This window comes from Corythoichthys intestinalis, chromosome 15 (genome assembly GCF_030265065.1).
Source record: "Corythoichthys intestinalis isolate RoL2023-P3 chromosome 15, ASM3026506v1, whole genome shotgun sequence".
NCBI classification, from domain to species: domain Eukaryota; kingdom Metazoa; phylum Chordata; class Actinopteri; order Syngnathiformes; family Syngnathidae; genus Corythoichthys; species Corythoichthys intestinalis.
Window position 1 is genome coordinate 46,680,175 of NC_080409.1, and position 14,323 is coordinate 46,694,497.

General features: G+C 41.7%; 1 protein-coding gene across 3 annotated transcripts in view; it reads left to right on the forward strand.

Annotated features, from left to right (window-relative positions):
• wdr25 (WD repeat domain 25) overlaps positions 1-14,323 on the forward strand; it is a 76,561-nt gene that overhangs the window by 34,422 nt on the left and 27,816 nt on the right. The gene's annotated exons all lie outside the window — the stretch shown is intronic.

The window sequence follows — 14,323 nt, forward strand, 5'->3', positions numbered from 1 at the left end:
CTTTTTTCTGTACCCACGTGACGTCAGCCCCTTGTGCCGCATTAAAAGTAGTCCGGGCAAAACGTCATGCTTAGAGCTGGCAAATTTAAACAATTCCTTGAGGCCGAGAAAATTCCTCGATCAATTCTTAAAATCAAGTTACTTGAATTATTCGAGTAATCGTTTCAGCTCTAGTTCAGTCGTTTTGCTCTTCAGTAATCGTCAGGATTCCAGTCAATTGCCTGCCCCTTATGATGTTGTTTGCCCTCTCCCTTGTGAATGTAGTTATTGAGAAGCCTGTTTACCGGGATGGAAGTACATTTTTCTCAGCCACTTCCACATTTGTCCCTGTGTCCAATTTCATTCAAGGAAACACATTTCCATCCCCAGTTGGGTGCAGGCAGCCTTTCACAGCAGCGTGAATATAGGGAGGGAAGACAGGTTGCAAAGCTTAATGCACACAAGGGGAAGAAATGAGAAAAAGAAATGGGAAAGAAAAAATGTGAGGGTTGCAGAGGGTGTAAGAAATGAGTTTCTTCTGCCGGCCATTAGAGTGAAGTGGCAGCTGTTGCACTCCACCTTGGACATGCTTCTTGGCAGAGATTGACGGAGGGAAATTTAACAGCGCTGCCCGAGTGCTTTGGATCAGCGCGCGTGTGTGCTCATATGTGCCGGCATGCTTGGTCCTTATGCCCCCGGTATACTCTACTATATAAATGGTTCTAACAGTATTCAGACTACAGAATCCCCCTGTTGATATAAACGGAACAATTTGTAGTCCGCATCTTTTCCCTGGCTGACTTCAAATTCAGTTTGTTGTTAACAAAATATATATATAAAAAAGAATCTAGTGCATAACACGTAAGTAGAGAAAGTAACTGGGAGGGAGTAGTGACTCCAATGCTGTGCAGTGCCTTGCATGTGGGTGGTTTTACTGATGAACAGTGTTGATTTTGGCAACTCTTTCAATTTTTTTCTTAGTCTTTTAGACAAAAATACTTATTAGTATTGGTCATATTTTAGTCATTTCAAAATGTGTTCATCTTTGTCAAATGTTAGTCAACAATCTCTCATAGGGCGCTTTCAAACTAGCACTGTTTGGTCCGTTTTAAACCAGAGTTCTTTTCCTCAGATTGTCTGCTTTGGTTTGTTAATGTGAATGTGCATCCGAATTCTAGTTCGGACCAAACAAACGAACTCCAGTCCGCTCAAAAATCGTGGGTCTCGGTCTACTTTAAGCGCACCTTGCTTCGCTTGTGAATGCAACAAGAGCAAGGTGCGCTTTCGCTACTTTATGTCTAGCATGCTGTGATGCTTTAGGCTGTGACACTACATGCAGGGCATCCTTGGATACGGAAGTACAGTGCGCACCGCATGCTATTCAAAATCAACAAAGGCAAGATGACAGATGATTAACCCCAACCATTTGTTGTTGTGCTGCACTAAGCAGTTGCATTTGATACACACAATCTGGTTCTAATGTGGTGGTTTTGTGTTGCATGCTGTTCCTGAACGTACCATGTGAGAGTGATAGTGGCCAAGACAGGCACAGCCTCTCGTGACAGCCGTTTCGTGAGTCTCACTCTCCTGAAAGTGGCGACAATTTGACAGTCCAAAAAGTCACAAAAGTGAGAGTAGATGCGCGCCTGTGTGTCATGGGGTACCATGCGGTTCCCTTTCGTGATTTAATTTTCACTTATGCATTTTTTATATACTCCAGTTCGCTCGGCATTGGGTCTGGAGGGAGTGACCCCATCACTGGCCGAGCGGTGACTTAATTTTGGCTACATTACGTGCAGCATCACAGCACCACGCTGTGATTTCATCTAGTTTTAGTCGGCAGTTACTCAAAATGTTTTCGTCTGAAAAATTGAAAAGTTTTAGTCCAAAAGTAAATGCAGTGGTACCTCGACATGCGATCGTTTCGACATAAAGTTTGACTCCTCATTTGTCTTGACATATGATAACAGGCAAATATGACGTTTTACGACGTCGCAATTTTATTGTTTTCCCCGCAAGACGGACGCACGGCGGATTTTCTTGTGAGAAAAATCAACATGGGTCCCAAAACGTTTACTGCAGGTGGTGAAAATAGGAAAAAGGTGATGCTTACCATTGAAATTAAGAAGGAAATTTTAGAAAAATATAAGTGTGGTATGCGCGTCAGTAAACTGGCTCGACAATATGGCCGGAGTATGTCTACGATCTCAAGAACGATTAATATTATTATTAATGTAAAACCGGCTTTGTCAGGTTTTTAATCATTGTTTTCAGAACTTGTGCAGCACAACATAGCTTCTGTCAGCCGTAGCCTACACCAACAACAACAGAGCATGAAAAGAGAAAGAAAAAGCTTCCCACTCTAACGTATGTCTCTCTTTCTCGTCAGTCACACAGTGCTTTCAGGAACAGCATGCAAAACACAACGGCCACAATTGAATCTGATTCTTTATATTATTATTATTATTCCGATTTCTATTTATATTTTATTTGTTTTTGTATGTGTAATTGCTATTTGTAATTGTACCTGCAGTATTTATTCAGGATTTAGCGTAGGTTTTTGGGTTGTGGAACGAATGGCGTACCGCAAGCAACATGTCACTTCCGCTCATTAATATTCATGACAGTAGCTACTGTTGCTAAGTAGGGACAAGCCCCAGTTTGTCCCTAATATGAAATGAATGGAAATCGTGTACGAAGGAGATGTTTACAAAGCTAAACCTACCAATTCTCTCCGAAAATGATGTGCCTGGTGCCAAATTGACTGGCAAAGATGTGGAAGAACATAAAAATGTTCAGTTAAAGAGATGGCTTTAGTGTCGAAGGCTGAAAAAGACGAAAAAAAACGAGCCGACCTAAGCATAACTTTAGCTTTTTTTTATCAACGCGACTGACAATGACATTCTTCTGTTTCAACAAGCTATCCTTTACCATCGGCCCTGTCTTTCTTAAATATTTTATCCTCTGGTTGTCCTACGTCTCTTACCGTTCTTGGGGGTAATTTAGTTAGCTTTGTGTAGCGATCGCAAATGCTACTCAGTGACGGCCAACGAACACTTTTAATTTTTTCATTGATAACACGTCTTAATCCTATAATTTATTTACACTTCCCCCTTACTAAAGTTGTTTTTTTATATACGTATATATAACAGAAACAGTAACAGTGGCTGTCAGATATCATTGTAATTCTTTTCAGATCATTCATTGTCAGACAGAGGCAGTACGGCACAACGTTACGCTTAAAATATAAGTTAAAAATATAAAAATGGCTTACCTCTTTGTCCTATGAAAGACCATGCCAACCCAACATAATGTTTACTGCATATGAAACGTGAATGGATTCGCCGAGCTGGTGTTAAAGTCCGCGCAAGTTGATTCGGTCTTCACATTTTTTCCTCCCGAGTTTTTGGTTAGGGTCTAGAGTCGTTTCTACAAGTTCCAAAAAAGCAATGCGTGATCGGCATGTTCGTTTTTGAAAGATTACTGGAGAAAAGTAGCACTAATTACGTTGGGTCTATGCGAGGGCGGGTCTACAATGTCCCACTTCGGCTTTACTTCCGCTTTACGATGCGACGTCACGGTCTAAAAATAGCCTGCGTGCGGTACGCCATTAATCCAATTATGACGTTTTAATATGTAGGTGGCTTGCATTTTGTGGCTGACATGCTCCTTGTCGACTCGGCCGACGACCAGTGGCTTGTCGCACATCCCCCCGCCGGGAGAGCTCTATGCTCTTATTCCCGTCTTCATGCGGCCGGTGTTTTGTCAAATTTTCCGACCGATCAGAAAAACTTTGAGTTAAAAATAGCCGCGAATACAGCGATTACCTAGTAAACACTACAAGCTTTCTTTAAATAAAGGACTAGCTACACTTTCCTCCGACGTCGGCCGGTTTGTTCAGCGGTCATCGTCCAGCTGCTTCTCCAGCGAGCTCTCCTGTCCGTAGTAGCCGGGGAGCGAGCTGCAAATTGCGGTTTGCCAATCGGCGAAGACTATCGACAACCCAGTCGTCATGTGAAATGATCCGGGTTAGTTATGTGGGATTTTTCCGCTTCGAAGACTTTGAAACATCAATCGGTTCGGGTTAGCATGTCGGCTAGCTGTCACGCCTCTTTGTTTGTTTACATTATCCGAAGCCGGGGAAGGGAAATGACATAAGCCCGACCGGGAGGTGCGACAGTAAAGGTGAAGTCGACAGTTTTGACCATTATGAAGTAATTTTGCCATGTCGTCTTGAAAAAAAGGATTTTTATTATTTCATATTCCATTTAGCACAAGACTGTTATTTGTCATGACCATGCCATTTATTTAGCTATTGGGGAAAAATACTTTGATAAAAAAATAATATCCTGTAAAAATATTGGAGTAGAGATACTGAAACAATGACATTGTGCGGGTCTCGTCGTCACGTTTTCCTCCTTCTGAATAATTCCCCCTCAACGGGCTGACTGGTCCTTCTCAAGCCATTTATTTAGCTATTGGAGAAAATATAAATATTGGAGAAAATCCCCCTCACTGGGCTGCATACTAAATCAGATGTAATCGTGACTCCACTGATGTCATCCACCTGTTGGGGACGCTAGAGCCCTATTAATTGTAGGCATGGCTAACCAGCAGATTAAAAGACTAATTTCTCGTCATCTGCGCTTTCCTAAATTGTTGTATATAGTCGAATCGTCTCAAAATATGATTCAAATTCACATAATAATCCTATTTGACTTTTTTTTTTCTCGTTTCGTACGCACTTTAAAAAAACATAATAACCCTGAAATGATCGTGCAATTTTGACTGACACAACTTTGCAAATTTGATTTGAGTGCTGTCAAATTCACCATTTAAATGGTTGTCTTTGCTTTCATAAAATATATCCCAAGTCGTTAAGGAAGCGTAATGTATTTCAAGGCCCAAAGCATCATCCATTGCCTTTCATTGAGAGCAAGTAATTTATTTCTCATTTGTACACATTTGCGCTGGCTGGTAGCAAACAATAGGGCTCCATAATCATCGTTTTAAGCGGTATATATCAGGGGACAATCCATTCAGCAGCAGCAACACACGGCAAAGCATTTACTCCAAATGCCACCGGCAAAGCGTATGTGAATGTTGACCTACTTTGTACGCATCGTTTTACAATAGCTACCTGCTTGCTTTACACAGTAAGATCAAAAAGTACTATTGTGTGATGAATGAGTTGTATCTTGCTGAGCTCAGCGATATCGAGCTGCTTGACAAAGAATTGTGCTTTGCTAGAGGTCAAACTGCACCCAGTTGTGTTAGTGCAGGTCAACAAACATACACTCACTGGCCACTTTATTAGGTACACCATGCTAGTAACGGGTTGGACCCCTTTTGCCTTCAGAACTGCCTCAATTCTTCGTGGCATAGATTCAACAAGGTGCTGGAAGCATTCCTCAGAGAGTTTGGTCCATATTGACATGATGGCATCACATAGTTGGTGTAGATTTGTCGGCTGCACATCCATGATGCGAATCTCCCGTTCCACCACATCCCAAAGATGCTCTATTGGATTGAGATCTGGTGACTGTGGAGGCCATTTGAGTACAGTGAACTCCTTGTCATGTTCAAGAAACCAGTCTGAGATAATTCCAGCTTTATGACATGGTGCATTATCCTGCTGAAAGTAGCCATCAGAAGTTGGGTACACTGTGGTCATAAAGGGATGGACATGGTCAGCAACAATACTCAGGTAGGCTGTGGCGCTCCAATGATGCTCAATTGGTACCAAGGGGCCCAAAGAGTGCCAAGAAAATATTCCCCACACCATTACACCACCACCACCAGCCTGAACCGTTGATACAAGGCAGGATGGATCCATGCTTTCATGTTGTTGACGACAAATTCTGACCTTACCATCCGAATGTCGCAGCAGAAATCGAGACTCATCAGACCAGGCAACGTTTTTCCAATCTTCTATTGTCCAATTTCGATGAGCTTGTGTAAATTGTAGCCTCAGTTTCCTGTTCTTAGCTGAAAGGAGCGGCACCCGGCGTGATCTTCTGCTGCTGTAGCCCATCTGCCTCAAAGTTCGACGTACTGTGCGTTCAGAGATGCTCTTATGCCTACCTTGGTTGTAACGGGTAGTTATTTGAGTCACTGTTGCCTTTCTTTCAGCTCGAACCAGTCTGGCCATTCTCCTCTGACCTCTGGCATCAACAAGGCATTTCCGCCCACAGAACTGCCGCTCACTGGATTTTTTTTTCTCTGTAAACCGTGGAGATGGTTGTGCGGGAAAATCCAAGTAGATCAGCAGTTTCTGAAATACTCAGACCAGCCCTTCTGGCACCAACAACCATGCCACGTTCAAAGTCACTCAAATCACCTTTCTTCCCCATATGGATGCTCGGTTTGAACTGCAGGAGATTGTCTTAAACCATGTCTACATGCCTAAATGCACCGAGTTGCCGGCATGTGATTGGCTGATTAGAAATTAAGTGTTAACGAGCAGTTGGACAGGTGTACCTCATAAAGTGGCCGGTGAGTGTATATCGTAGTTGAGAATGGCACAAATGGTCAAACAACATTATGTCAAAGTGAATCTTAAACTAAACTGCTGTTTAGGAAATGAGCTTTATGAAATGGATGAATGGAATATTTAAATGTGGATGCCTTGTTAAACAGTGAACAGTTTAATATTCTTTTTTTTTTTCTTTTTTAAAAAGACATTTGTAATGATCGCTATACATGCACAAGCCACAAGTTTGCTAATCAATCGCCATATTTCTTTTGCACTGCAAATTTGCGCAAACTGCTGAACGCTGCCAACTTTTCGCCAATCTCTATCTCATTACCTTCAAATACACTGCTGGCCAAAAGTATTGGCGCCCCTCTAGTTTTGTCAGATAATGCTCAATTTCTCTCGGAAAATGATTGCATTTACAAATGCTTTGGTAGTAATATGGTAATTTATTTTTGCTTGCAATAAAAAAACAAAAGAGAATGAAAAAAAAATTACATCATTATCATTCCACACAAAACTCCAAAAATGGCCCGGAGAAAAGTATCGGCACCCTCTGCGTAATACTTGGTAGCACAACCTTTAGACAAAATAACTGCGGACAACCGCTTCCGGTATTCATCAATGAGTTTCTTACAATGCTCTGCTGGAATTTTAGACCATTCTTCTTTGGCCAACAGCTCCAGGTCTCTTGAGATTTCTCCAAACTGCCATTTTCGGATCTCTCCACAGGTGTTCTATGGGATTCAGGTCTGGACTCATTGCTTGCCACTTTAGAAGTCTCTCATGCTTTCTCAACAATTTTCTAGTGCTTTTTGAAGTGTATTTTGTGTCATTGTCCTGCTGGAAGACCCATGACCACTGAGGAAGACACCGCTTTCTCATACTGGGCCCTACATTATGATGCAAAATTTGTTGGTTGTCTTCATACTTCATAATGCCATGCTCACAGTCAAGCTGTCCAGTGCCAGAGTTAGCAAAGCAACCCCAAAACATCAGGGAACCTCCGCCATGTTTGACTGTGAGAACCATGTTCTTTTCTTTGAAGGCCTCGTTTTTTCCCCCCTGTAAACTCGATGTTGAGGCCTTTTCCCAAAAAGCCTACTTTTGTCTCATCTGACCAGAAAACATTCTTCCAAAACGTTTTTGGCTTTCTCAGGTAAGTTTTGGCAAACTCCAGCCTGGCTTTTTTATGTCTCTTGGTCAGAAGTGGGGTCTTCCTGGGTATCCTGCCATAGAGTCCCTTTTTATTCAGATGCCAACGGATAGTACAGGTTGACACTGTTAGACCCTTGGACTGCAGGACAGCTTGAACTTGTTTGGTTGTTAGTCAAGGTTCTTTATCCACCATCCGCACAATCTTTTGTCGAAATCTCTGGTCAATTTTTCTTTTCTGTCCACATCTAGGGAGGTTAGCCACAGTGCCATGGGCTTTACACTTATTGATGACACTGCGCACGGTAGACACAGGAACATTCAGGTCTTTGGAGATGGACTTGTAGCCTTGAGATTGCCCATGCTTCATCACATTTTTGCCGCTCAAGTCTAAACTTGTTTGGATGTTAGTCGAGGTTCTTTATCTACCATCCGCACAATCTTTCGTTTAAATTGCAATCGAAATAAGGAGGCCAGCCACACTTTACACTTTTTAATGACACCGCGCACTGTAGACACAGGAACATTCAGGTCCTTGGAGATGGACTTGTAGCCTTGAGATGGCCCATGCTTCCTCACAATTTTGCTTCTCAAGTCCCCGACAGTTTTTTGGTCTTCTTTCTTTTCTGAATGCTTAATGTGGTACACACAAGCAGTGCTGTTAATTTTACTTTAAAAAAGTAATTAATTACAGTTACAAATTACTTCTCCCAAAAAGTAATTGTGTTAGTAACTCAGTTACCTGAATGTAAGAGTAATTAGTTACTTGGCAAAGTAGGAATAATTTTCTTTTTTTTTTTTCTCAAAAAAAAAAAAAAAAAAAAAAAAGGTCACACAATGTGAAGTTTAAAGGGTTTTGGGGGCAATTGGCCCTACCCCAATTCTTTACCCTCCACTTAACTAGACACAAGGGTATTTTGATAACTAGATAGTAACTTTTGCTATCTGTGGAAGTCATTTAAAGTTGTGAATCAACCGTTAAAGTTGTTAAAATTGCTCCCGTTATTGCATTAGTTCCCTTCTGTTTACTTTCAACATGTGTAAGTTTTAAAACTGTTTTATCATTTAAAGATAGATTTAAGTCAAGATTTTGCCGATTTAGGAGAATTTTAGATTTAAAAAGTTACTTAGGTTCGCTAGGAAGGATCTCTACATCAGAGCCTTCCTGAGAGGTCTGCTGCTTTAAGATGGCGGCTGTTTACTCACGCATGTAGTCCTTAAAACATGTTGCCAATGCAGCCATGTCTGTCATTTGCATCTAGTTCTATAATAGGTGAGATCTACCGTAATCATGTGGGCGTAGTTTGTAGGCTATGGCTACAGTCAGGTATTATTGGAGCCACCTAGCATCGCGTTTACAACGGCGTCTTTCCCACTCCTGCTCTGCTCTCTTGTCTCTGTGAGTCCGTCTCTCTGACTTTTTTTATTCAACCAACTTAGTAACGCATAGTAACACAAGCCTTTCCCGCCTCAGTAACGGTGTTGCCAAGATGAGAAAAGTAACTAATTAGATAACTCATTACTGAAAAAAATAACGCCGTTAGTAACACCGTTATATTGTAACACCGTTATTAACAACACTGCACACAAGGATACGGGACAGTGGTTGAGTCAACTTTAATCCGTTTTGACTGGCTGCAAGTGTGATTTAGTTATTGCCGCCACAGGTAAGTAACATGTGCTGTTAATTACACAAATTAGAGAAGCATCTTATGATTTTTCAAAGGGTGCAAATTAGGGTTGTTCCGATCATGTTTTTTTGCTCCCGATCATTTTAGTTTGAGTATCTGCTGATTCCGATATTTCCCGATCCGATTGCTTTTTTTTGCTCCCGATTAAGTTCCAATCATTCCCGATAATTTTTCCCGATCATATACATTTTGGCAATGCATTAAGAAAAAAATGAATAAAACTCGGACGAATATATACATTCAACATACAGTACATAAGTACTGTATTTGTTTATTATAACAATAAATCCTCAAGATGGCATTTACATTATTAACATTCTTTCTGTGAAAGGGATCCACGGATAGAAAGACTTGTGACTTTGTGTATTGTGAGTAAATATTGCCATCTAGTGTATTTGTTGAGCTTTCAGTAAATGATACTGCAGGCATGCCCCAATGCATGATGGGAGTGGAACCATGATGGGAAGTAAAACCATGACTGTGCGTCGTGCTACCAATGGATATATCTTCTCTGTTTTGGGAAATATCTTAAGGTGTTAAGACAAAGATTTATTGCCACCTTGCTTCCCGACATTGCTTCCCATGATATTTCTAATCAAAGGGAGAGGGATTGCAAGGTATTAGCCAATAGAAGAATGGCTTCAAAGCCTGCCAAAGTTCACTCTACTCATGTTGCGCTGTTTTTAATCTCTCTATAAAGGTAAAACAATGTCATTACAGATTGAGTGAGAGGATCGTGCAGCGTATATATTAGTAGTGTTAAATACTGTAACGTGACACATTTTTAAATAAATAAATTGCCGCCGTTATCGGGATATTTTTGATAACTCTACATTAAGCCTAAACTAAAGACTCTGGATGAGTGAAATATGTTATGTCTCTAACGTTAAATTCAATAAGAAAACGATTTAGTTTAAAAAAATATATTAAAAAAAGGCATAGCCGATATTTTTTTGTCGATTCCGATACTTTGAAAATGACGTGATCGGACCCGATCGATCGGGATATCGATCGGGACATCTCTAGTACAAATACTTTTCTCCGGACCATTTTTGGAGTTTTGTGTAAAATGAAACTGATTTCATTTTTTCCATCCTCTTTTGTGTTTATTCATTGCATTCCATATATTCTTGTCCAGTTAAAAAGTAATGAAGCGTGTTGTTTGTCATGTTTGTTACCTTGTTAAAACCCAGTAATGTGTGTCAAACCTGTATTGTGACAGTACAGTGTTCCATTCCCTCCCCGCCAACTCCCCCTCATCCTTTGTTTCTATCATCCCAATCGTCCCACAACACCGCCACCATCCCTCACCGTGTCATTGCTATACTCTGTGATCACTTGCAAGGTCTTGTTTTAAGATAATAGAACTTTTCTTAATTAAAACATTACATGTCACGTTTCATTATGACGGGACTATAGATGAGCAAATATGAGTTTTTAATCTCCATGAGCGAGCTGTGGCTAAGCCAATTAAACGAGACGCAAGCAAGCGCCACAAATCCGCCTGTAAAAAACTTTGGATCAATGCAAATGAATTTTGCAATTTTGCTGCATATTCCGCTATTAACAATAAGACTGGACTGTCCTCACTATACATAGGTTGATAGACTGTGTTCTGCTTCTTTGAAGGCTTGATTGAAATATTCTAGATCGAATCTGTAATGACTTGAGTTTTGCTTTGCGGGGCTCACTGCCGGAGACTTTTCTGCATGTGTGCTTCGTTGTTTGTTTGTTTGAATTTAATGAGGAGCTGTCGAGGCCCGAGGTGTACTGCTTCGCATAGCCTCTGTCAGGGTGCTGCCTCATAGTTTGGACTTAATTCCCTGGCACAAATACAAATGACTATTCGCACCGTCCCTGGCGTAATTATATCCAAGCCTCTCAGTGTTTTTGTTATGTTTTCAGTAATGCCATTTTATGTATCGATTTAGATAAGGCTGCCTCTAACCCAAACTAGATTCTACATTCTGGTCCCTCTTCAACATCGTACCTATTTAATTCTTGGATAAGACTGGTGTGTGCACACAATTGACCTGTGTAGTCTCCTTGCCTCTGGAATGAAATTGAATTGTGGAGGCCTGCCGAGATTAAAAATGGTTTGATTTTAGTGTCACCAAAGTCATGGTCACGTGAAATCCTGATACAAACAGAAGACTGGACAGGGGTTACGAACGGGTTCTGTTCCTACGCTGGCGACGTAACCCGAATTTCCGCATAAGTTGGAAATAACCCTTTGGAGAGTCGGGACGGGGCCATACAGTCCCGGCCCGGTTCCCCCTTAATTTTAATGTATCACACACCAAGGATGTGGGATGGATGGGACCTGTTGGGGGGGTTTGACATCATGGTTACCTCCTTACGGCTGGCCCAGCCATTCCTGCACTTTTTTAATTCGGAGTGGGAACCTCTTATTACCTCACGATACGATACAATTTGCGATACAAAGCTCACGATAACGATCTGACGATATGGCGATACAACGATTATTGATACATTGGTCATGAAATCATTCAAGGATATTCTACAAATAACTAATAAACAGAAAACAAGCTTCTGCTGTGAATTGGAATGAGTTCATCACCAGTAGACGTCCAATCCATGTGAACTGGGAGGGTGGCGGCCTCCCAGTTCCCTCCCACTTCAAACGAATTGAGCGTCTATGGCCGTCATTGGCAGCCAGTGCCAGGCAATGAAGTAATTTTTGGCCATTTAAGGTCATTTACCTGTTGATTTTCAGTGACTTCCTGTTGATTTGGGGGTATTTAATTGGTCACTTTCTGTTTATTTTGAGTTACAGAACAGAAAGTAACCTGTGAATCACCCAAATGATTAGGTAGTGACTCAAACCCAACAGGAAATGACCTGTAAATGAACAGCAAGTGACATGTAAATTCCCCGAAAAATCAGACGGAATGACTGCGAATGCTCTGGTGTCGAATTGGTGCTGCAACGATTCATCGATTAACTCGAGTATTTGATTAGAAAAAAAAGATTCAAATACAATTAAAGTGGCGTTGTAATGGTTTGTTTTGAAAGTGTTTGCATTTATTTTCATTGATTTGGGTGGATACATGGCCCTCTAGTCTACATCATTTCACATGGCTAAATTCATCTGCCCCCTGTTAAGACCAACACAAGCTAAGTTTTTGTTTGAGCTAATGATTTTTTGAATGCTTTCGTAATTTAGTTTAAAGGTATATTTAGCCATTTTTTGTGGGAATATGTGTCTGAGCCGTTTGTTAAGAGCATTGTAAAACAGCGTTAGCATTTTATCAAGTTAGTCAATTGTTCTTTTGTTGTACATAGATCCTCTTTTTTTAATATACCGTGTGAGGCTCAGCTCAGGTATTTAATTTTTTATGTTCCTTATCCAATTACTCGATTATTCAAAATAAATAGTTCATCGATTAATCGGCTACTAAAATAATCGATAGCTGCAACCCTATTTGGAATGAACGAACGTTCCCAGTCTAAATGGATTGGGCGTCGAGCACCGTCAATGGCAGCATTAGAGTTACCTGATACACTATTATGGTGGAAGATTTTGGTAGCAACTTGTTGGCCCCCCCCCCCCCCCCTTTTTTTTTTTTTTTTTTTTTTTAAAAACTCTGACACCTTTTCAAAACGATATCTCGATTCTTGTCAGGAGCATATCGATAATCTTTTGGGATACAAAGTATCACAATATATCACTATTTCGATATTTTGGCACACCCTTATTTTTAATGCACCACACACATCATCCTCCACGGGGGAGCTCCAGCAAAGGGCGGTGGGACTGACGGTTGGGTCCCGATGCCTCAAGCCGAGCTCTACCATTCCCACACAATCCTATCACGGTGCTGGGTAATGGGGTGGTAGGTGGGTCCCACACTTTTTTCTCTACGGCGGCTCCTCGGCCTTCTCCTGCTTCCGCCTTCCCTTCTCTTCTCTCCCTGGTTATCCGCCCTGCGCTCCGTCACGGGTCTCTGGCTGGACGCCGGTGTGTCGGCTGGGTGGTGCTTCCCCTCTTCCCATCCTTGAAGGCTGGTTGATGAGGGCGCGGGTGGCCCGGGGGACCACCCTGGATCTCGGGGGTGTGACGATGGCCCCTTTGCTGGGCTGCGGGACGAGGGATGGATGGTGCTGGCTCCCAACCCCGGGCTGCCTGGGTAGGGGCCATGGCCCTGGGGTGGCGTCTGCGCGGCGTCTCCCCTCATCTGTGTGGCTGTCGCGTGTGTGGTGGGGCTCGCGCGCGGCTGGATGTGATTGGACGCGCTCGGGTGGGGGGCCCTGGTGAGGGATTGGCGATGGGGCGCCTTAGGGTTGGTTGCCGACGGGCTTACACTCACAAGGGATTCACACGATTGCTGGTTTCTAGATCACAGAGCTGATTTGTGTACACTCCACCCCTCCCAATCACTTATTTTATAGACTCTCCTACCTCCCTCCCCTTCGTTCCCTGGTCAACAGGCCCCCCACATGGTGTCAACCGGAAATACATCTATCTGACGATAGCACCAAAATATTCATAGTTAATGTATTAAGTTAATGTATTTCTTGTTGTTGTTTGTGTTTCTTTTCTTGTGTTTCTTTTCTTCTGTTCTCCCATAACCTTTCCTGTTCGCTGCTTTGTCATAATAAACGAGGTATGTTGAATGAGTATGTCATACTCTTCAATGTGAAACATTAAAACTGTTATGACCAACCGGGGGGAAAAGGAAAAAAATAAAATAAAATAAAAAAATAACCCTTTAAGCATCCCCAAATATCCCTTAAATCTCAAATTAACTATCCAAAAACATGTAACATACGTCATTGTACTGTCCTCGCCAAGATGATGGAGCTTAGTCTTCGCTAGACAGCAAGCATGGAATATAATGAAAACCATTGCTAAAATCACATCTCTAAGCTTAAGACTTAAATTTCTTTCATTTTGATTGCTTATGAAAGTCACATTATATTTATAGAAACTTTTGTCCTTAATTGGTGTTTTCATATTTAGTTACCACAACTTTTGTTGTTGTGAAAAGCTGACGTGCTA